General features: G+C 46.6%; 1 protein-coding gene across 14 annotated transcripts in view; it reads right to left on the bottom strand.

Annotated features, from left to right (window-relative positions):
* ST6GAL1 (ST6 beta-galactoside alpha-2,6-sialyltransferase 1) overlaps positions 1–21,613 on the bottom strand; it is a 155,878-nt gene extending 134,265 nt beyond the window's left edge. For 5 of the 14 annotated variants that reach the window (XM_079921559.1, XM_079921562.1, XM_079921553.1 and 2 more), the window contains exons 1-2: positions 20,783–21,440; positions 20,224–20,421 (exon numbers count right to left, since the gene is read on the bottom strand). The gene's annotated coding sequence lies outside the window, so the exon portion shown is untranslated. Of the gene's footprint in view, positions 1–5,875; positions 5,951–7,217; positions 7,239–13,002; positions 13,692–20,223; positions 20,752–20,782; positions 21,441–21,593 lie in introns of those variants that run through there. The other 9 variants (XM_079921564.1, XM_079921561.1, XM_079921555.1 and 6 more) reach the window with 7 other exon arrangements.
* Positions 21,614–22,929: the final 1,316 nt, after the last annotated feature.

Below are 22,929 nucleotides of genomic sequence, written 5' to 3'. Positions count from 1 at the left end.
ACCAGAAAGGGGAAGTTCTTCTGCCACTGCCGTATGCAAAGTATCCAAAGGAGGGTGCTCTAGCTCAGAACTTTGACCGTGTTGTCACTATATCGTCTGTAGCGAACAGTCACTCCATTTTGACTGTGCTTATTTCTGGTGCCAGTGCGGATATGCGGGGCGACGCTAAGCCCTCTGCATACGTGATTTCAGGCCCTGTCCCACCCCTCCACCCCCCTAATTTCTGCTGCTCAAATGCAACAACTTTCAACTCTTTTATCTATTTCTGGGGTTACATCAGTGCGTCTAAATAGCATGCTTATATGGCTCTGTTTTTTCAATGTTAGATATTATCTACTGACTTCCTATTACAGAAAAGGAGGATTTAGTTCTCTTTTACCACACCCCACATAACTCTTCTCCGTCCCACATTCTCCTAATAGCTTTAGACTGTTTTTTTATTAAGTCAGCATCAGAAGTTACATTATTATGACCAGATAAATTGTTGTTCACACCTGAACCATGGAGCCATGTGGTGTGTTTTGATTAATTCCTTTTGTGTACATTCCGTGTAAGTCCTACTATTCAGATGTTGAGCTTCTTAGAATGATCCTTTCTTATTTTTCACTTCATAGCCGTTTTTTGTTTGACTTCCTACAAGATTTCTTCAAGTTCATATTCCAAACCCTCTCCCGATTCATTTATTTCTGCTAACATACTTTTAATTTCCAAGAGTTCTCTCTTATTCTCTGAATACTCCTTTTATTTCAGTCTTTATTTTATTAATGGAATATCTTCACTTGTCTCTATGATACTTTTATGTTGCTGTTGTTGTTGTTATTTGTCTCTTTTGGTTTCTTTCATGTTTCAAACTTTCTCAGATATCAGTTGATCTCTACCTTAAATTTAAAAGTGAGACACTGGGAACTCTCCAGCGGTCCAGTGGTTAGGACTCCACTCTTTCACTGGGAAGGGCGCAGGTTCGATCCCTAGTCAGGGAATTAAGACCCCGCAAGCCACACGGCCAAAAAAAAAAAAAAAAAGAGAGAGAGAGAAGGAAAAAAAAAGAAGAAAAGTGATCCACTAAAAAGTTGACCAGAAGCTCTGTGTGCTTGGGCAGGGCTGCTGGACTGGTGGGCCTTACCAGAGGGGGATTGAAAATAATCTCTCCATTTTATTTGAAGAACTGTAAATATCAATGTCTATAGGCCTTTCCTCTTAGGCTGTTAAATTTAATCATAGACTAATCTCATGACTAGGGAAATCTCATAACCCGAGCTTGCCAGCACTGTTGGAAACAACAAAAAAGGAAGGTTGGGGAAGGGGTGGTCTCATTGTTCAGCATGTAGACTTTTATGCACGCCCTGTGTTTTAGAATGGCATCTCATGCATGCCCTCCTCAGCTTGGCCTGCTGTGCTTGATCTTAATCAGATCGTAAAATTGAGTCTCTTCCTGGAAAAGTCCTTAAAATAAATTGTAGTTACCAGGAAAAAAAATTTTTAATTTTTTTTTAGGCATACTTTCAAATGCCAGACATTTAGGAAAGCATGAACACAGGTTCACAACCACATATCAGGAATCTCTGGGGCCTGATAAGTGTCAGAACTCACAATTCTTCCTATTTTAGAAAAGCAATATGTTGCCTAAAGACCTGCAGCAGTAGCAGGGCAACTCTCCATAATTACATGGATTAATATTTCTGCAACAAAACAATAAATATTTTAACCAAGTACATTAAACAAGGATTTATAAATAGCCTCCCATTAGTCCAGATCAGGTTTTGCCACCAAATGGGTTAAGAATAAAATGCAGTTTTTCACAGATTTGGGGATTTGGGTATTGCAAATAAGGGATTGTGTATGCATTTCCTATACACCTCCTACACCTCCAGGCACATTTGTGGCATTTTCACAAGGATTTTGTCACTCTGTGGGGCTGCCTGCTTGCAATGAGATGTGGAAAAAATGAGGTAAGTTGAGCTGTGGGTGCTGGGGAAAGGCCAGGCTTAACAGGGAGACAGTCTGATGACACAGTCACTTGGAAGGTTTGAGTCTCTATGCTAGCAAGCTGTGTTACCTTGAAAAAGTTACTTGACTTCTCTGAGCTACAATTTCCTCATCTGTAAATCGTGGGTTATTCCAACTAATTCTGAAGTGCCGTTGTGTGGATTTAGTTGAATTTAGTCAACAATTAGGTATTGTGCCTACTATTCCTAAGGCATTGCTCTGGGCCCTAGGAGAACAATCACGAACAAAAGAGATGAAGTCCCTGCCCTCACAAAAACAACTTCCTAGTGAGAAGAGACAGAATAAATAAGTCAGATGACCATCTGTGCCATAGAAGAAACGCAAAGCAGGATAAAAGGGAAAGAGAGAGCCAGGTGTGATGGGGTAAGAAACAGGCACCAGATTACTATCTTATGTAAGGTGATCAGAACGACCTTTCTAATAAGGTGACACTGAAATAGAACCTAAAGGAAGAGATGGAGAAAACAATGGGAATATATGAAGGAAGGGTGTTCCAGGTGAAGGGAACAGGCTCTGTGGTAAAAATGTGCTTTATGTTGAAGGAGTAAGGTCAGTAAAGTGAAGCAGAATTAAGAGGTGGAAAAGAGCAGGAAATTTAGCCTGGGAGGATCTGTGGGCTGCCTCAGGCAGAACCGTGGAGGCCCTTCTAGGAACTTTGGCTTTGCAAAGTGCAATAGGAAGCCTTTGTTGGTTTTAAGTGGAAAAATGACACACTACCACTGGCGGCCCAGGTATGAAACTATTCTAAAAATTACAAGTAGAGATTGATCTGTCTTGGACAAGTGTGAATCTGGTGGATCAAATAAGCAGTCAGTTTCTTGGTGTATTTTGCAAGCATGGCTGGCGTGGTTTGCTGACAGATTGGGTGCAGCATGAGAGAATCGGAGTCAAGGGTGCCTCCACAGTTTTAAGCCCAAGCAAATGGAAAGATGGGGCTGTCATTTACTGAAGTGGGGAAGGCTGTTTGAGAGAGAATGGCAGCATTTCAGCCATGGACTTGTCATCATTGAGATGTCTGTTAGACATGTAAGGAGGCTTGTTGATTAGATGGCTAACATGAGTGTGGTGTTCCGGGGAAAGGTCTGGGATGGAGCTAAACATTGAGAGTTGTCAGCATTCAGATGGTAGGAGATCTCCAGGGAGTGAGGGGACAGAGAAGAGGCCAAGTCCAAGGGCTGCTCCCTGGAGCGCTCCAAAGTGAACAAGCAAAGATGAGCCAACACAAGAAACTGAGAAGGAGAAGCCAGTAGAGGAGAACCAAGGGTGATGTTCCAGAACCAGAAGAAGAAACTTTTTCAAGGTGGACAGAGTGATCAACTATATAAAATGCTACTGACAAATCAAGATAAGGACTGAGACTTAACCATTGGATTTGGCAATACCAAGGTCACTGGTAAACCTGACAGGTGTAGTTTTTATGGAGTGATGGAGGCAAAAAACACTGGTTAGACTGAGTTTGAATAAAAATGAGAAAAGAGGAACTGCAGGGATCAAGTGCAGATGACTCTTTCAAGGAGAAGAGGAATGAAGCAGTAGCTGGAGGGGTAGATGCAGTCAGGAGAAGATGTGTATGTGCATATGTGTGGGGTCAGTGGGAGAAACAGCTGCCACAGATAGACAGATGGTGTCGGGGGGCAGATGGGAGTGGTCCATAAAGAGAGGAACATTGGAAAGAGAAGGTAGAACTGCAGAGTCAAGTCCTTAACTAAGGAAGGGAACAAGATGCCATACAGAAGTGGAGGGGTTGGTCTTAAAAAGGAGCATCGGGCTTCCGTGGTGGTGCAGTGGTTGCGGGTCCGCCGGCCGATGTGGGGGACGCGGGTTCGTGCCCCGGTCCGGGAGGATCCCACATGCCGCGGGGCGGCTGGGCCAGTGAGCCATGGCCGCTGAGCCTGCACGTCTGGAGCCTGTGCTCCGCAACGGGAGAGGCCACAACGGTGAGAGGCCCGCGTACCGCAAAAAAAAAAAAAAAGGAGCATCATCCGTAGCAACAGGCAGAAAGTAGAATAAATGGGCATAGATTTGATGGTGGAAAGGTATGAAAGCACTCCTTTGCCATTATTTTCTCAGGTAAGTGGGAAATAAGTTTCTCGACTGAGAATAGAGATGGGAGAGGAGGTGTTAAAAATTTAAAGAGGGAAAAAAGTGTGAAATAGTCATGGAGATTGGAGAGGATGGCAGTGGTTCTCAACCAAGGCTGCCCACTGGAATAAATGAAGAGCTTTAAAAAAAGATACTCATACCCAGATCCACCCCACAAGAATTTAGATTTCATTAGTCTGGGGTGGAATTCAGGCAGCAGTACTTTTTATAATCTTCCCCAGTTAATGATAACAGAAGCCAGAGTTGAGAACCCCTGGATCAAAGGAAAAGAGTAAAGACCTGACAACACCAAAGTCCACTTAAGGGTCATGGTCATGAATTAGAGTGAGACCAGTCAGGATGGTGGTGTGAGCTCAGTAAATGAAAGCTGCTATGTTTATTACATCACCAGCTAAGTGATACAAACCATCCTTGTAGCAAATATAATTTTGCTTTTATCTCATCCAAATGATTCACCCAATTAGTGTACATCATAGGGTTTTGAAGTCATTTGCAAATAACTAAAACCACAAATGTATATCCTTGAATCTCGAAGACGTCCCCTCTGGTTCTTTTTAGGCAACACTGAGCACTGCACATGGGGTCGCTGGGCTTCCCAACAACTGTAGAAATCCCAGGTCACCCCTCCTACCCACGCTGCCAGTGTCCCAGTGTTAATACAACAGTTCTGTGCCAGCGTTTCATGAAGCCCCTCCAGTCCACGCCACCTGGAGCCTCTATTTTAGTAGGTTCCATGTTTGCAATTCCTGTCTGGTAATCATCTCTGCTCCCTCCAGGGAAGTCTACCCTTGATCCCAGCCCTGAGCCTGGAGAGATCTCTGTGAAGTTAAGTGCCCCAGTCCAGCCAGGCTGGGTCCCTGTCCATGTTCACCCCACCACTGGAAAAACAGATTGCAGACTCTATCTTGAGCCAGACTGCCCTGGCTCGAATGCCAGCAGAGGGCAGAAGCCCTGTGAGCTCGCCTGCTGGGGGAGCCCCTACTATTGGCTCTTGTCCCCCACTTACGGGTGGATCTACTGACTAGTCCCAGTTGTGAACCTCCTCCTATCTGCTGCTGCAGTTCTGGGGAGAACTGGCAGCTCCAACATTCCTTCCTGCAGCCTGGCATGTCTGAAACACCCTCCATTCTACTTGCCCGGCAAACGCCTCCTGCTGGGGGCTCACCTCTTCTTCCCTGACCCCACCCCTGCCTCCTGCTCCCAAAGCACCTCGTGCAGCTCCTGTTCATCTGGTCCCTGATCCCACGTGCCTGTCTGTCCTCCTAGATGGAGAGACCCAGGGAGAGACTGGGTCTCATGTATCCTCATACCCCCAGGGCTTAGCAGAGTGTCTGGCCCACTAGGTGACCAATAACTGAGAATAACTATTAAGAAGTGCTGCAATATTGAAAAGAGCTACCATTTATTCATCACTAGTCACATGCTGCCCTAGGTTAATCACTACATCGTACTCACACCAATGCTATGAGGCAGGAATGATGAACACAGATTGCAGAGGAGAAACTGAGGGTCGGAGAAGTTCCCAAATTCACATAGCTGAGAAGTGGCACATCCGGAATTAAACCCAAGTCTGTCTGGCTGCAAAGCCTATGATTTTTTTCTCAACCTCGGGGCTTTCTGAGAAAGGTGACCCTACAGATGGTGATGGAGTTGCCTCCCAGCGTTCCCACTGTGAGTCCCCTGGACTGGCTGGGAGACAAGGGTGGGACCCTCCGAGCCCAGAAGCATTTCCCTAAGAGGCAGCTTTCATCCGTCTCCTCCCTACCTGTTATTTCCTCTCCTCCAAGTCTACAGGCCAGAATAAACTGTTCATTGTGTAGAGCAGAAAAGGAACCGCCACAAGCCCTCCAGCAGGAAACATCTTCTGGGGATTTATTCCTAACACCATCGTCATTAACCACCCCCACTCTCGCCCTGGGCCAGCATCCTCCCAACAGCATACAATTGACAAAGGCGATCCTGCAGTCTGCTCAGATACAAGATGATTCAGCCTAACTGCTTTTTTCAGAGCTCCCTCACCGCCTTCCTCCCTCTCACCCCTAGGACACACTCCTACGACCCTGGTTCCCAGCGGGATAAGAAAAGCAAGAGCAAGGTCCCAAACTTGATTGGCCGCCAGGGCTCAGCTCCACGGATCAGCCCAGAGGGCATTCCCTACTTCGCCTTGTTGCTTGTCTCTCACTCCCAAGGCCGGAACTGACAGGTAGAAGAAGGACTATTTAGTGGGGCAGAAGGGCCCAGCAGAGCCCCAGGGTGTTCCTGCCATGTGCTCTCACCCTTGGCTTTACCTAGAGAGCACCTGCGCTTGCGGACCGCATCCTGGTCTCAGCAGGTGGGTGGGGGCGGGGAGCATTGGGAAGGCTGAGCTCAGTCCACCAGGCCTCCTAAGGGCAGGGGGCTGTGCAGAGAACTCCCGCAGTGTCCCTGCCATCGGGGAGACACCGTCGAACATAGCTAACTTCATATAATCTAGTAAGTACAGTGTAGGAGATGAAAGGTCTTCTCTTTGCTTTGGGTGGCATGAATTTCAGGGACTCATCCTGAGCTGAGGCTGAGCTAAAAGGCCTGTCTGGGCAGAGCAGAGGCCAGGGGGGTGAGGAAGGAAGTGATCTCTTCGTCAGTAAGGCGTAGCTTGGCTCTCTCTAAAACCTCCACCACTGCCACCCCACACACGATACACGCAACAGGGCTTTTGGGCCCCCAGGAGGACACCAGGCCCCAACCTAGACCTTGGAACAATCCTAATCCTTCCTGGAGCACAAGTAACTTGCCTTGGGCCACTCTAGCCCAGTGCCAAGGGCTGGCTGCCCGTCCACTCTGACGTGTTGCATCAGAGTCCAATTTCTCTGGGGCCAGAGTCCTCATCTTGTCCTCATGAGTACTCCTAGCACTCCTAAAGTCTGCTCCAGAGTCCCCTGACGACTCTGTCCCTCCTGTCCCTTTTCCAGACCAGGAGCCTCTACCAGATAGACGTGGCAGGGGCCTGTTCGCCTGGCAGCTCCAACGTTCCTTCCTGCAGCCTGGCATGTCTGAAACACCCTCCCCTGCCTGGTATAAATCACCAAGCTGTTGACAGCCATCCCGACTCCACTCTGGCCCAGACTTACCTAGCAACCAGGAAGGGAGGCAGGAGCCTTCCCACACCCTGCAGTGGGGGGAGCCAGACAGACTGCTTGCCTCGCTCCCCTCCCTCTACCCCACCCCCCAACAGGCCGCCCCAGCTCCCTCCACAGCCCCCAGCTGGTTATCTGAACCAGGAAAGCACAGCTTCTGGCTGGCTGACTACATTGTTTGTTGCAAGCCTGAAGGACCATGTCCATGACTGTGAGAGTTTTTACACACATCTGTGGGTGCTCGAACAGATGTCTGTAAGCTCTCAGAAGAGCGAGGGGTGTGTCAGCAATAACAAACCTTTCTGTGTGGCTCTTTTATACTTTTATACTTTCTCGTCGTTTCACATCTATGATCTAACTGGAACACAAAAACAAATCTGAGGGGAGGCGGCACCAGAATCATTATTCCCTTTTATGAATCAGGAAACTGGAGTTCGAATTGAGTAGCGTGCGACCACACAGCTTCTGGACAGTAGAGTCCGAACCACAATTTAGGATTTATATTTACCCAAAAATCTACCTAGAAAATTTACACGCAAAATATTGGGCTGGCCAAAAAGTTCTTTTGGGTTTTTCGGTAAGATGGCATGGAAAAAACCCGAACGAACTTTTTGGCCAAGCAATGTATGGCTACGTCATAGGTCTGCGTGTATGGAAATACATAAAACATATTTACCTATAAAAATGTTTTGATATTTATTTGTATTTGTATATGTTATGTTTCACAAAGGTGGCTAATTCAGATCTTCTATGCACTGCAAATCACAGCACAGGAGAGAGACTATATGGGCTTTGGAGTACAGACAGCTCAGGGGGTTCAATCAGTCTTCCCCCTGAGTGACTTTGGGCAGATAAGTCTCTCTCAGCTTCAGTTTCCTCATCGGCACAGTAGGGATAATTATCACCATTCTGTAGGGCTGTTGGGCAGCCTAGAGAGATCTGTGTGTCACACCTGGAACGCTGTGGGCACTTAATGAACAATAGCTATTCCTTCATTCACCCTCTGTTCCCTGACCACAATAGATTACCCAGGGTTACCCAGACACACCACATACCTTCACTCCTCCCTGCTGGTACTCCTGCTGCCTCCAGGCCAGGAATGCCCTGCCTCCCATCCTCCACCTATAGGGACTCTTCTCATCCTTCAACATCCAGTTCAAACACTATCTCCTTTGTGAAAACTTCCCCACTGTCCTCGGGACCCCAACACCCCAATTGTCCATCTAATTTACAAAGTGTTTTGTTCTGCCTAGAGTCCGGTGTTCACGTAACTGACTCACCAACTTCTCCGTGAAAAAACAAGGCCTTGTTCATCTATGTGTATCTCCCACCTCACTCCCCACACCCTGAGCATTAGTATTTAATGATGCCTTTTAAATTAGCCTTAGTGGTTTGATTCAAATAAGACCAGTTGGGGGGAAGGATAAATTAGGAACTTGGGATTAACAGATACACACTACTATACATAAAATAAGTAAACAACAAGGTCCTACTGTACAGCACAGGGAACTATATTCAATATCTTTTGATAACCTATAATGAAAAGAATCTGAAAAAGAATATATACATATATATACACATATATATATAACTGAATCACTTTGCTGTATACCTGAAACATTGTAAATCAACTACACTTCAATTTAAAAAAGAAAAAAAAAAGATTAAAGAAGTAAAACACTGAAAAAAAAAGACAAAAACAAATAAGACCAGCTCATTACTTTTTTAAATCAATCAATGCACAAAATTATACAGAGCTAAAAATCACCCAGGATCCCTGCATCCAGGAAAAAAAATTGATTCATATCCTTCCTTGCATGTCTCTACATTTACATTTGAACAGAAGTGTGGAGGATGGAAGAATGCATGAAAGAAGAATGGGTGGGACTGCTTAATACAACAGCTGGGGTTTTTTAATTTAAATTTAATTATACAGAAAAGTAAAATACAGGAAAAGCTGAACTTTTAATAAATTTTTCTACATCCAAATGATGTTATTTCCTTAAAGACTCCTCCAAGTTTAAGAGAAAAAAAATAATTGATTTACAATGTTGTGTTAGTTTCAGGTGTACAGCAAAGTGATTCAGTTATACATGTGCATATATTCATTCTTTTTTAGATTCTTTTCTCCAATAAAATTTTTAAAAATAAAATAAAGGGTTAAAAAAACTAATTGAGAGGTTGGAGCCATGATACTAACACCCTACTTAGACAGTGTGAGAGAGGGAAAGTTAGCACCTAACGGCCTCCCACTCCCTCCCTCAGCTCTCCATTTCCATTACACTCTTTTCACTTCCTCCCATTCTGTTCCTTAGACTTACAGCCCACCCATGCTAAGGTTTTCTCTATTTGAGTAGAAGAAGGGCTCTCCAAATGACCTATCACCATGCCTTCCAAAGGGTGCTTTTGACTAATCTTTTTCATCATCAAGTAGGTTTTCCCATGAATGGCTCATATGTGTTATATGAAGAGATGAGAATGGCTACCTGCCTTATTGTTACAGAGTGATGTAATTGAGTGTAAAAGTCTTCAGTCACACGACCTTTCCCTTGGAACTCTGTAAATATTTCCTCTCCATGTTCTCAAGTTCTGCTTCTGCTGCAAATCAAGTCTGAGACCAACATGACTTTTTCCCTGGGGCAGAAATGAATTGCTCCCAATACCCATTTTCCTCATCTTCCTTTCAGTAATAAAAGGCCTTCCCCAAATCTGAGTTCTAAGAGGGTACACGGCCACCCAGCTGGAGACGTTTTCCCAGGCTCCTTTGCATCCAGGCTTGTCTACGTGATTATGTTTAGGTCAATGGAGCACGAGAAGTGACCTATGCCTCCACAGGTAGGCCAATTACCCTTCTGAGTGATCTTTTTACAATCTTTTTACAACCTTTAGATCTCTGATTTTCTCTGATGAGTTTCTTCATCCTTTTTCTCAGCATATACTGTGATTTTCCTCATGCCTTCTCTGTTAGTAATTTAGTTTTCAGTGGATTCTACTTTGTTCCTTTATTAACTTTTCCTCTAATGATGTAGTTTGTGTCCTCAATGTTTTCCTTAGCTCTGTAATTGCCCTTTTTATTTCATTCTGTAGTTTCATCATCTTGTCTTTGAGCTCTCAGTTGATTAGTTTTCAATAAACTTTATTTTGAATGAATAACTAAATGAATCCTCCTACTGCCTCTTCAGCCCAAGAGCCAACTCCAACCCGGAAATTATCTTGGGGGATGGGTAGAATAAGCCATTTATCACTGAGTGAGACAGAATAATATTACTTATGTGCCATGCCTTCCACCTTCCTGATCCTACCTATCCTTCAAGGCACAGCTCAAAGCCCACCTGCTCCAGACCCTTCCAGCCCACCCAGGTTGCTCCCTCTCCAGCCCCCAAAGGGCTTCTCTGAACTAAAGGATACACAGGTAATGCCTGGGCTACTTAATGAACTTAGACCTTTTGAGAAAGGGGATGAATCTTCTCCTTCTCCCTTGTTACACCTGGTTGGGCAATAAAGGTTTTCTTTGAAGAGTTCTGGGCTACTGATTCTCTGAATGAAAAGAGGATGAAAACTAGAACCGAGACTCAGAAGAGGTCTTCGACATCAGACTCACTAGTGAGAACACCATAAGGCAGGTGGAGGAAGAGAATTCAGCAAGGGTGTGATTTTTGAAAGATTAATGGAGACGGAAGGATCACCTCAGTCTTCAAGGCAGACCTTCTCGGCCCCTGCAGGCACCGCTATGAGGGTTGAGCAGGCCTACATTCAAGTTCAAGCACCTCAATTCACTCGCTGTCTGACTTTGAACAAGTCACCAAACCTCCTTCAGCCTTTGTTTCCTCACCTATTAAACAGAAATGATAATAGTGTATGCCACCAGAGAGAGGTTAAGAAAATTATATTTGATGATGGGTATAACTGTTCCAGCTTCATCTCCCAGCACTTCCTGCCTTATGTGTTCCCCTCTGGGAACATTAACCTGCTAGTGGCTCCCCCGCACATGCCATTCTCTACCCCACACCTTCACTCCTGCACTCCCTTTTCTCCTTCAAATGCTCTTTTCCCAGAGGCTAGCAGCTACTACACTCTACAACCCAGCTTAGGTAGGTCATAGGTCCTCCAGAAAGCTTACCCAAACTCACTGTACGATCTTCTCAACCTCTGTATACATCCAAATCATAATATTTATCACAGTATATTGTTATTAATATCTGCATGCCCACCTCCAACTAAGCTCTTAAAGGAAGAGAACTGGGGGGCAATTTGGGTCTATGTTCTAAAACTGAGCATTGTGCGTGGGCTACAGCAGGCACCTAGTGTTACCTGAACGAGTGGACAAAGCAAGGACTCTGAGAAAACAGGAAGAGGAGGACACAGAAAGTTTGTCTGCCACTAACTTCTAAGGCCCCGCCAGTTACACTGAACGCGTCTGTGCATATCTACAGTGTGTGTTCTTAGGGTAAATACTCCCAATGCCTAGCATAATGCCTAGCACACAACAAATATTGACTGAACAAAATAATGTTGAGTAAACTTTACAAGAGAAGAAATTGTTCAAGAGCCTCCAAGCACAGCTGCAGATAAGCCCTTAACAATGCCAATATTGAGCTCCATTTACCACCTAAAGGCATCGAAGGTAGCCAAGCAATGGTACCCATTCATCTGCAGCCATGCTCGCTACTGGTGGGTGTGTTTATTCCGGTTATAAACAGATAATGAGTACAGGTGCTTTAAAAGGCAGGTGGGGGAAAAAAAAAAAAAGGCAAACCAGGCTTGATGAAAATAACTCTTAAGAAAAAGGGGAAGAAGCAAATGTATGTTGAATCCGAATGTCAAGCTATTCACACATGGCTGTCCCATGAGTTCTTTCATTCATCTGTTCTTAGAGGAATGGTAGAAAGCTTTCATCAGCTCCATAAGGAGAAATTCAACCAAGCTCCCAGTGAAACACAAGGACGAAGGGTGTCTCAGCCCCAAAGGACTGGGAATGATTAGCAGTGGAAAAACCTGTAACATGATGTAGGGAATGAGCTACACCCAGTGCCAGCATCACTACTTAACAGCAGTGAATCTTGGGGTAGTTCCCTAGCCCTCTCTGAAGCTCAGCTTTCTCATCTGCAAAATGGAGCTGATGATACCAAGACCCCAAGGCTATGAGGACTGGATAAGGGAACAAACAGGGCCTTATCAGGGTCAGGAGCACAGCAAAAGCCTAGAAGATGGTAAACTTGCCACGTTTCCTCACTAAGACTTGGCTAAGACTTAAGTCCAAGAGGTTCTTCCTCATCCACAGGAAAGAAAGAGACAAGCATTTCAACTCCAGCTCAGAGGACCTTTGAGAGGTTGCAAAGGGTAGAGTGTTCCTAAAATTAAAGCTGAATGACGTCTCAGTCCTGTGCTAGGGAAACCAGGAGATGGATGCAAATTTAGAAAGACTGTAATAAAAAAAATAAAAATAAAATTACAATCATCCTCCTGGGACATGTAGTTCTTTTCTGGTTGCCAGATTTCCTGGTCATCTAAAGTGTATGTGATATATTTATTTCTGTGGAAATAATTTACGAATATAAAATCAAGTTGAGCTGAAGCCAAGGACAAAACAGGAGGAGGGTTGCCAAGATCCAGGGGAAACAATGGTCTAAGTCTCCTTCGAAGGCTTCCATTTTATTCCACCTTTTTAGAGCAGGTGACAAAAGGTCCACTCACGTTGTCTGTAACTTGTCCCACCCCCTCAGTCCGATCTTCCCTCTCTCCCACAGTCATAGACTCTCAGAGTTGGAAAGGGCCTTACCAGGCATTTAGGTCAACCTCTCTGAAAAGCAAGAATCCTCTGATGGCAAACAAGTTGACTTGAGACTTCTGCTTAGATACTCCCATGGCAGGGAGTTCACTGTCTTGTGACCTAGTTTGTTCCCTGGTTGGGCAGTTCTGCTGAGTAAGTTCTTCCTTATCTGCCATTCTGCAACTCTGTACTGGTTTTCCTCCCCCCCAGCAGCAACACAGTATAACTCTAATCATTCTTCCACATGAAGAAACTGCCTCTTATTTTATCCCCTGCAGGCTAGAACACTCCAGTTTCCACATGTATTCTACCTCCAATATGGTGTCCTAAACCTCTGTCTTCCAAGTAAGCCCAGTTCTGGGTGTGCTTCATTTTATCATGCTCTGTACAGGACCCAGCGAAACACGAGTTTCCAGATGGGTCTGAACAACAAGGTAGAGTAGAACCGGCACATTCTTTCCTCCAGAGCCTGAGATCAATTCCTCCTCTTCTTCGCTTCTCTCTCCTCCCTCCCATCACTCAAGTTCCAGTCCTCCCACCAGATGCCACCGACCCTGGGAAGAGAAACAAATGCGGAAGAGCCAGGGATGGTGGAATGAGGAGGAGAAGGTGATGACGCAGTTCAGTTTCTTGCGCCGGCAGCCTAGGGCACCCAATCAGGCAGGCCAACTCCAAAAATAACCTCCCATCCCAACAGCTGGCTCTTAGTAGCTTCCCGGGAGCCCTTCATTTCAGCTTTCCGGGGCATGGTTCTCAGTGTTCCTGCACCCATTTTCTCGCCACCCTTTCCAGAGTTCGATGGACTGACTTCATTTAACCATGACACTTACGACCAGCGTTCCATATGTCCAAGGTCTAAATACACTTAGAAATATATTTTTATGGAAACAGATAAATATCCGTCAACAAAAGACTGGTTAAATAAACACATCCATGATGTAGGTTGTGATGCAGCTATGAGAAAATAATCTGTATATACTGATATGGAAAGACGTCCAATACCTATAGTAAAGTGAAAAGGGCAAGTCTGTAAAGTTGCAGTTACAATGTAATCCATTTACTGAGCTTTTTAAATGTATCTGCATATAACCATGAATACATACATAGGTACATCCAAAGGAGGCTGAAAGACCCACAACAAACTGCAAACAGTAGTCACTTTGCCAAGAAGTGGGATTGGGGGAAATGGCAAAAGGGAAGGTGGTTAATTTTTTACCCTATTTGAACATTCTAAAAGAAAACATTACACTTATTATTTGTGTGAAGAAGCCCCTAACTTTATGTATAGTTTCCCCTTTTTATACTTGTTCCCCATTTGATGATCTCAAAGCTGGAAGGGGCCTAGAGAGCTGCGAGCCGAATCCCTGTGGTGGCATGCGTCCTGCCCAAGGCCACACAGCTAGCTCGAGACAGCCGGAGGAGACCGCGAGTCACAGTGCAGGCCCGGAGATAACGGGAGCCCCAGTGTATTAAAGAGAGGACTTTAATTTAATTGCTAAATCAAATCAATTTTCTCCTTTTAGTTGAGTCAAAAATTCCTACTTGGGAGCAACAGTGAGTTAGGAGAGACCAAGACGACAAACTTGGAGGAGAGAGGGGAGCCTGGTGTCTTCTCATGGAGGAAAAGAGGCATCAGAGAAGATCTGTTTCTCAGGCATAGCTGGCAGGGCCCTACCTTTCCTGGGCTTCCTTGCCCTCATCCATAAATCAGAGGGAAGGGGTTGAGTGAAAGGAGATTCGCAAGCATGGGGTGCCAGCTACTCATCTGAGCGAAGACCTCATCTTCAGAACGAGACAGGCAGCAACTCTACTTGAAGGTACCCTACTACCACCAACCCGTCAGTCTCTGACCTTCATTCCATACGGAAACTCTGCTTCTGGAGAGGGAAGGCTGGGTTCAAGTCTGATGCAGGGCCAACTAATGCTGAGTTGCTTGGGCTGTCACATGGATTATTTCATTCATTACTCACCAAATTTTTTATAAATGTGTTTAAAGAAATTCAGAAGTCACTTGCCAAAAGCATACAGCTGGTAAAGGGTGGGGCCTTTGTGCAAAATCAGGTCTTCTGACTCTAAATTCAGTGCTCCTTTTATCGCATCTCTTTGTGACACGGGACACAGCAGGAAAATTCACTTGAGCAGTAAAACTACTTAAGTTTTACTGGCTCTTTCTATCTCTCTCTCTCTCTCTTTCACACACACACACACACACACACACACACACACACACACACACACACACGGTTCCATAGGTAACAGTGACAGCAGACACGGGCTCCAAGAGCAGCACGACCCATTGCCTCAAATATGCAACTCAGTGAAATATTTATGGCTAAGCTGAAAAGATGTCTGGGATGTACTTCAAAGTCATGTGGGGTAGAGTGTGGGGTCATAGACCAGCCATGAGTTTTGATAATTGTTGAAGGTAAATGATTATAAATGGGGGGAAGGAGGTAATGACACCATTCTTTTTACTTTCGTGTGTTTGAAATTTTCCATAAGAAGACTTTTGTAATGCAGCATGTAAGTGATCATTTCTCTCTCAATTTGTCACCTAGTAGGAGGTACCACTTTAATTAACTTTCTGCCTGCTATCATGGTAAGAAAAAATATTAAGACCAAAAGTTTCTGCAGCTTGTGAAAATCCCAATTATAACACTAATAGCTATCACTTACGGAGGACTTCCTATAAACCTGGCACTGTACTGGACCCTTTAACTATGATTTTGTTTAATCCTTACAATGGTCCAGTGAGGTAAGGGCTGTTATGCCCATTTTACAGAGAAGGAAATTGAAGCTCGTCTATATTGGTGGTAATTGGTGAACAAGAATTCAAATCCTGAATTACTTATGCTCTTAATTCCTACTGTTCCCACAATCCTATTGGAATTATCTGGAATATGGACAGAGATTTATTCACAAACATTAGTCATGGTGTCAATTACAGCAGAGAAGAATCAGAAGTAGTTTGACAGGCCCACAGTGGCCCTCATCCAGGAAGCCTTCCCCACTGCTCCGGTCTGGGGTGGTTGCCCCTCCTCTGCATTCCCAGGGTACCCTGAACTAGTCTCTTGTTACCGCATCTCCTCCATTGGACCATGAGCTCTTCTTATACAGTTTTGGTTTAGAGTGGGCCCTCAAAGATGGGAGGAATGAATTAATAAAGGACCTTGGAGTTGCTTATTTTAACACGTACGGAAACTGAAAACCTGGGTGTTAAAATAAATTGTCACAAGGGCAGGACTAGAACCCAAGGCCACAGACAGGGCCCTTCTCTTTCCATTAGACTTTAGGCTCTTCTAACATGAAAGATATATATATTTTTTTAAATGGTATCTGGATGCTTGAGGCATGGTTGGGAAAGGGGGAAGAAGATGGAGATTCCTTCCTCTATAGGCCTTCACTGAAATGCTCACTAGAGTGATCAGATCCCATGGGACCATGTGACCTTGGAGATGCTGATATGGTGATGAATGAAAAGGTGCAGCTTTAATGAGGATATAAACTGTGACATGGGTATATGAAAAGGTTAAATAAGAAAGCCAAGAGTTACTGTACTTGCAGTATGTTCTCTACCACTTAGAAAAAACAAATCCACTAAAAAAAAAAAAAAAAAAAGACGAGGGAAAATTGCCAATTGTTAAAAATGGTTGCCTTTGAATAATGGAAATTTTTGCTGTTTCTCTATACTTTTTTGTACTTTCCAAATTGTCCTCAATGGGCATGCTGTATTTTTATAATCATAATGACAAACAAAATTTAAATCACCAAGTTGATTCTAAAGGCTAACCTGACCCTTCTAGTAACGACTTAGAAAGTCACTCCAGTACTTTAATGTGATGATACCACATTGCTTACTATGTTACTGTAACATATACAACTATAAAAAGTACATCTATCCAAGTCAGAATATATGCAGTATACCTGCAGACAAGCAAGAAAAAAGGTATTTTTTTCCCCAATTCAGTTCTTACTGAATAAGTCACTGATACCAAGTCTAAGCAAATTCTCAGGACTCTAATGTTCCAGAATATTACTGCAAATTTCATTAATCAATTACTCCTGTCACTTTTTAATGCAACCACATCTTCACACTTACAGAGATCCACATTCTCTTTGAAGCCTTCCCTCTTCCACTCTCTCGTTGACCGCCTGCTCTTGGTTTAACTTATGAAGAAAAGGGACGACCCCGCCACCACAGAGATCAATTTTGAGATAAATTAGATCTATTTTCCGTAGGCTATTTCTATCTTCTTTTTATTTTTTTTATATTTTTTGAATTTTTGAATTTTATTTTATTTTTTTATACAGCAGCTTCTTATTAGTTATCGATTATATACACATCAGTGTATACACGTCCATCCCAATCGCCCAATTCATCACACACACCCCCTCCGCGGTTTTGCCCCCTTGGTGTCCATACGTTTGTTCTCCACATCTGTGTCTGAGGGCAATTTCCGAGGGGAGACCCAAATGTGTTCCAAGCAGGGGTGGGTGGGCAATGAGTGGATCTGGCTCTTTGTAACTCCAGGTCCAGTACAGGAACCATCCCCACACTGACCTGCCTCTGCTTGTCAGTAAATACGGAGTGAATGAATAGAAAGACTTTAGATTGCACTCACCTGGGTGTGAAAGTTCTGGGTTCGGTTTTTTTATTTGTTTTTTACTAGGTTTATTTACCTTAGAGTCACACACACTTCACAACCCCCCAAAGGCCCTTTTTACAGTCTGACAGACATTCACCCCAGTTACTGACTAGGTTGGGTCTCTCATTTAAGCACAGGGCTTACCCCATGGGGTTATTCTCCAACCGTCATTCTCTACCACTAAAAAGCTAGTGAGCACCCAACCCTGACAAGAGGTCTGAAAAGGTGTAAGCATGCGTCACGTGACTTAATACCCACCCCAGCCCCAGGAGATGCATACATGTTCTTCCCCTTACATTATACCGCGTAGAGATGCAACCGCCTGGTCCTCAAGGAACACAGGAGAGGAGGGTTGACCCAAACCTGATCCTCTGCCTCTAAGGGCCAAGCAGCTTCCACTGCACCCGAACAGCCTGTGCAGAGACTGGGCAGGAGGGACCTTCATTATACAAAGAAGGACACCGGAGCCCAAGAAATTAAGTAGCATGAAGAGCTAAGTGGGGTCTCTCTTCTGACTTCTTGCTGCCTTTCGTCTTACGATCATAGTTTAAAACAGCTCCCTACTGGGGAAGCACAAGGCAGAGGAAACCAGGGCAAGAGTAAAGTGAACCAGTTAGTACACACTAAAGAAAACCGATCCCCAGTGATAACTATCAATATAATACTCCTCACCATAGCTACCATTGGGATCCAGGGCTTTGTTTAACAACCAAAACCTATTTAAGTCCTTAAGGAATTCATCCTGTGACTTGAAGGGTGTTGTTATAACAACCGTCGTAACTTTGACTGTACTCTGGGGTACCAACAAAAACTCATTTCATGCAACAGTTTCCCTTTCAGGCAGAAAGAGGCACTAAAAGCAGACATCTTGCTGTGTGTCCTTAGGCATGTAATCTCTCCTCTCTGAGCTTCAGTTTTTCCGTTTAGAAAAACTGGCCAGGTGATTTCCGAAGTTCCTTACAGGGTGAGAGTCCTGATGAGATCTCTAATCAAGTGCCAAGTGGAATTACCACAGAAATGAAACAGCCTGGAAACCCTAAGAAACAGGTGCAGTCAGGAGATAAGAGGGACAGGGTGAAACAGCACGTCAGCTTTGGTGAAACCCAGACCCAACATGTTTTCTTTGGTTTTCCAACTTTTCCGCTGCCAAATGCAAACATAAGTAGCTACTTCGTGGGACTCTCATTTTTAAACATTTAATTAAATACAATCAATGAAAACAATGCTTTGTTCTCCCACAAGTGACTCACGAGTAGCGTCCTAGGAGACACTTTCTTCCTGGAGTGCTTATGCCCAAACAAAGGCCTCCTGGCACAGGGATGACAGGCAAAACATCCAAGTCTCCACAGCTGGCCCGGCTCCAACTTTGAGGGGAAAGGGCAGCCAGAAGAGAAAACTAACTACGCTTATGAAAGGCTAGGAGAGTAAGGAATTACTAAATCTATCTTTTCTCAAATGGGTAAAGAACTCTTGAAAGGGATAATGGAAGGGTGCAGATTTCAATCTGAATTACTTTCTTTGTTTAACTCTATTCTGCCTAAGGCCACTGCCTTTTCAGCCAACCACAGAATCCCGGTTCTGCCTTTAGTTGACCGCATGGCAGTGTGCAGTGTGGGAGTTGGGAGACCGGGACTCAAGTCCTCTCTAGGTGGCCGATTTCACTCGGTTTAAACTTGGACAAGGAGCTGAACCCTCCCGGCCTCCGTTTCCCGGCCTGTAAAATAAGAGGGTTCACTGGATGCTCTCTAGACTTCCAAAAACCGGGGCGCAGAGCCGGAAGCCCTCCAGTCCCCCCCACTCGCCCGCCCCAGGGACAGGTTAATCTGCGCAGCTGGCCAAGGTGAAGCCGAAGCCCGACCGCTCCGCAAGGACAAGGGGGGCGGTGCCTAGGTTCCCGCGCACACCACCCACTCCCACAGCCTGACGGGCTTCCTTCTGCACCCACACCATCCCCTACCGAGCCAATGCACTCCCCCGCCCCCAACCACCTCACTGCTGCCTGAACAGGTCTGATGAACTAAAATCTGCAAAGCTGAGCTGAGCATACGTAGGCAAAGAAAAAGCAAAACAAACAAGAGGCCTCTCTTTCCGGACCTCGGAATTTCCCTCAAATAAACTCGGATAGAACTGAAAATAATAGCGTCCCCACCTAGAACAAGAGTGCTCGGCTGGCCTTGTTTGTACAAACACACAACAAGCCAAAAGGGGCCAGTGACACCGGGGCTGGCTAGACCTACAAAGGCAAAGCGCAAGCGAAACCCAAGACTGCGCTGGGGGCCGTTTAAATCGAACTGTTCTTTCTGCAGGCTAAGGAGGCACTCGCCGTCCCCAACAGAGGCAGTGCAGGGACAATGGTGCGCTGGGCACGGTCATTTTTTTAGAAGGGGAAACCACAGACCTTTAATTCAACCCCTGTCTCTAAGAAACCACCGTGAGGTGGAAGTGAGGGGTGGTCCGGGTCATCTCAACTCATGCACCACGGCCGGGGACACACTCCCGGCCTGGGGTAATCTTTTGTAGCTTCCTTCTCTTTTCGTGTTTCCCTTTTTAAGTCTGGCAATTTGGTCTGATACCCAAGTGGTACCTTTTAAACGGGTCTGTCGTCTTCCTCCAGCAAGTGACGCCCCCAGCGCCGCTCCCTCCCCGGCAGCTGAGACAATGGCCGGGTTGCGCAGGGCGGCTCCTAAGGGCTAGCGGCTTGCCACGCTCCCAGCACAGGGCGCACGTGCATTTGTTATGGTACCTGTGCCCCCATCCCCGCCGCGGGCCTCAGTTTCTCCGTCTGTAAATCCGGCAGACGAGATGTGAAGGAATCTGGACTCTGCAAGGCATCCCCCTCCCATGCTGACGGTGCAGTGGAGAAAGCGGGGTTCCCCGCGGCCGCGCGCACGTGGGTTTGTTGTGGGTCCACAGGCTAGTGGAGCCTGGGAGAAGCCAGGGCGGCCCCTCCGCCCGGATTAATCCACAGACACCCGCAGCCAAAGGGGAGCCGGTCAGCGCGGCCAAGGCGTCTGAGGGGTGCTGGACACCGATTCCCTGCGCCCTAGGCGCGCCCCGGACCCCGCCGCTCCGCTCCCTTCCCCTTCGCTCCACTCCTCCCGGGGGGCTCGGGCCGCGCCGCCGCCCACCGCAGCCCTACTCACTCGCTGCGCTCTCGGCCGCCGAAGCTGCGGCAGCTCAGCCAGCTCCACGCCCCAGCCGGCAGGCAGCGGGTTCCCTTTGTTAGCGCGGGGCAGTGCCCCAGGCGTTTTCCCCAGCCCGGCCCTGCGCGGGACTCCCCTCCCCCGGATGCCTCCGGACTCCTCGCCCGGCGGCGGCCAGAGAGCCCGGGAGCTGGGAGCCCCAACGCAACTGTCCCTGAAGGAGGGTCTTTGGGGAGGAGCGGGGGGACAGGGGATGAGGGGTGGCGCGGACGCGGGAAGGAGGGAAGAAGAGTGCGGCGAAGGGGCGGGGGAAACGAGCCGGCTCCGTTATGCAAATAGTCGGGAAGACGGGGTGGGTCCCCTCGCCACACCGCACCCCAAACCGGCCCAGCCCTCCGGAGGTCGCTAGCGAGCAGGCCTCGGGATTAGGGGTGCCTGGTTAGGTGGTGCACTTAGCCCCCGAGTGATGCTAGGATCCGGCTTCCCCGCCCGCGCCCCCCCCCCCGCGAGGGCGGGCCGAGGGCCGAGGGGGAGGGACAACGCGGAAGGGCAAGGTTCCCAAATCCTGGCTCTACCCTAGCCTCACAGGTGGCGGAGGTTTGAATCCAGCACTCTCCTAGCAAGCAGGGATTATAAATCCTGCCTCTGCTACCGACTGTCTGCATGACCCTGAGCAAGTCCCTTAACGTCTCTGAAGCCTCGAATTCTTCTTACGTAGAATATGAAACAACAAAATCTATTTCACAGGGTGTGACAAGAACCTCCCACACACTACAGATACAGAAGGGAAGGAGGGTCGGCGAGTCCCTACCCGTGGAGATTTCCACGCCAAGCTGTCTGCAGGCTGGTGGGCAGGAGGCCTCAGGGAGGGTGGAAAAGGGAGTGAGTTTCCTTCCTTCCCTGGGGCTGAGCCGGGGCTGCCGGGAGGAGGCGAGAGGAAACCACTTGTTGAGCAAGCGTCATCACTAAACACTGACCATCCCTGCTGACCCCGGGGACCACTTTCCTAAGACAGAAAACCACCCTGTAGGAGGGCCGGAAGCGACCTTTGGCCACCAGTGCAGTCCCCGTAGAAAAGACGTGACTACCAGAGGCAATAATCATCTGCCGAAGGTCTGTGGAGGGCCCACTTGGCGCCCGGCTCTGTACTTGGAGGGAAGGAGTGGTGGGGGAGAGGAGACAAGGAGAGTGGAAGATAGTGCGGGTCCTCTGGGAACAAGAGTCCAGTTCACAATAGAGTGCGTGAAGCCCAGGCCCAGAACTTTGTCTCCAAATCGAGTTGCCCTCTCCCCACCACCATCCTGGGAAAGGGAAGATGGCATCTTCATCTCACCCCCAACATCCTTCTTCCAAACACCGCTTCCCCGCACCCCAGATCCTGGACCCCTCCTGCTGTCACTGCTGGCCCTTCCCAGCTGCTGAGGATGCACTACTGCTCAGTACAGAGAGCTCCAGCTGGAGAGGGTGACAGGCAGAGTGAATTCAAATCTCTATGACCAACTAGCTATGCACTCTTATGTAAGCTCCTCAGTCTGTTTATGTCTGGTGTGGAGAAGGTGCTCATCACAGTAAAATGTATGAGTTAATGAGTGGAAACAGACACACTCTTAAGACTATTTCTGGGAGGGTGATATATTGACTTTATTCCGAAAAAAATGGAAACAAGACTTTGTGCAGGGGCATGACATACGTCTTTGTGTTTTACACTGGTTTCTCCGGCAGTGAGCCTCCTGGAAAATGGATGGCAGGATCAGAGATGAAAGCACAGAACACAGAGATCAACCTGGAAGCTGACATCAGTGGAGATATAATAGGAGTGGTGGCAATGACAGAGGGAATGAGAAAAGGACATCCAAACAATGGCCACCATTTGGGGAGCAAAAGCATTCCCTCCTCATCATAGGATACGTGGTGGCCTTAGCCTACCCTTAGCTCTATCTTGTGGATGAGAAAATTCAAGTCACTTGGAAATGAAAGAGCCCGAATTTGAACCTCTTCCACATTCATTGAAAGCATTCATCATTTCCATCCTCAGCATCACTTTTGTGTCAACACTACTTAGGAACCAAGAACAAGAAACAGGGGAGAGTTTTCTCTAGAAGGTTCTCATCACCAGAAGAACTCCAGCCAAGGTATGGAGAAAACAG

Source organism: Stenella coeruleoalba, assembly GCF_951394435.1.
Source record: "Stenella coeruleoalba genome assembly, chromosome: 5".
Taxonomy (NCBI): Eukaryota; Metazoa; Chordata; class Mammalia; order Artiodactyla; family Delphinidae; genus Stenella; species Stenella coeruleoalba.
The sequence above is the reverse complement of the archived record's forward strand: the minus strand, read 5'-3'. Positions and strand labels throughout refer to the sequence as shown.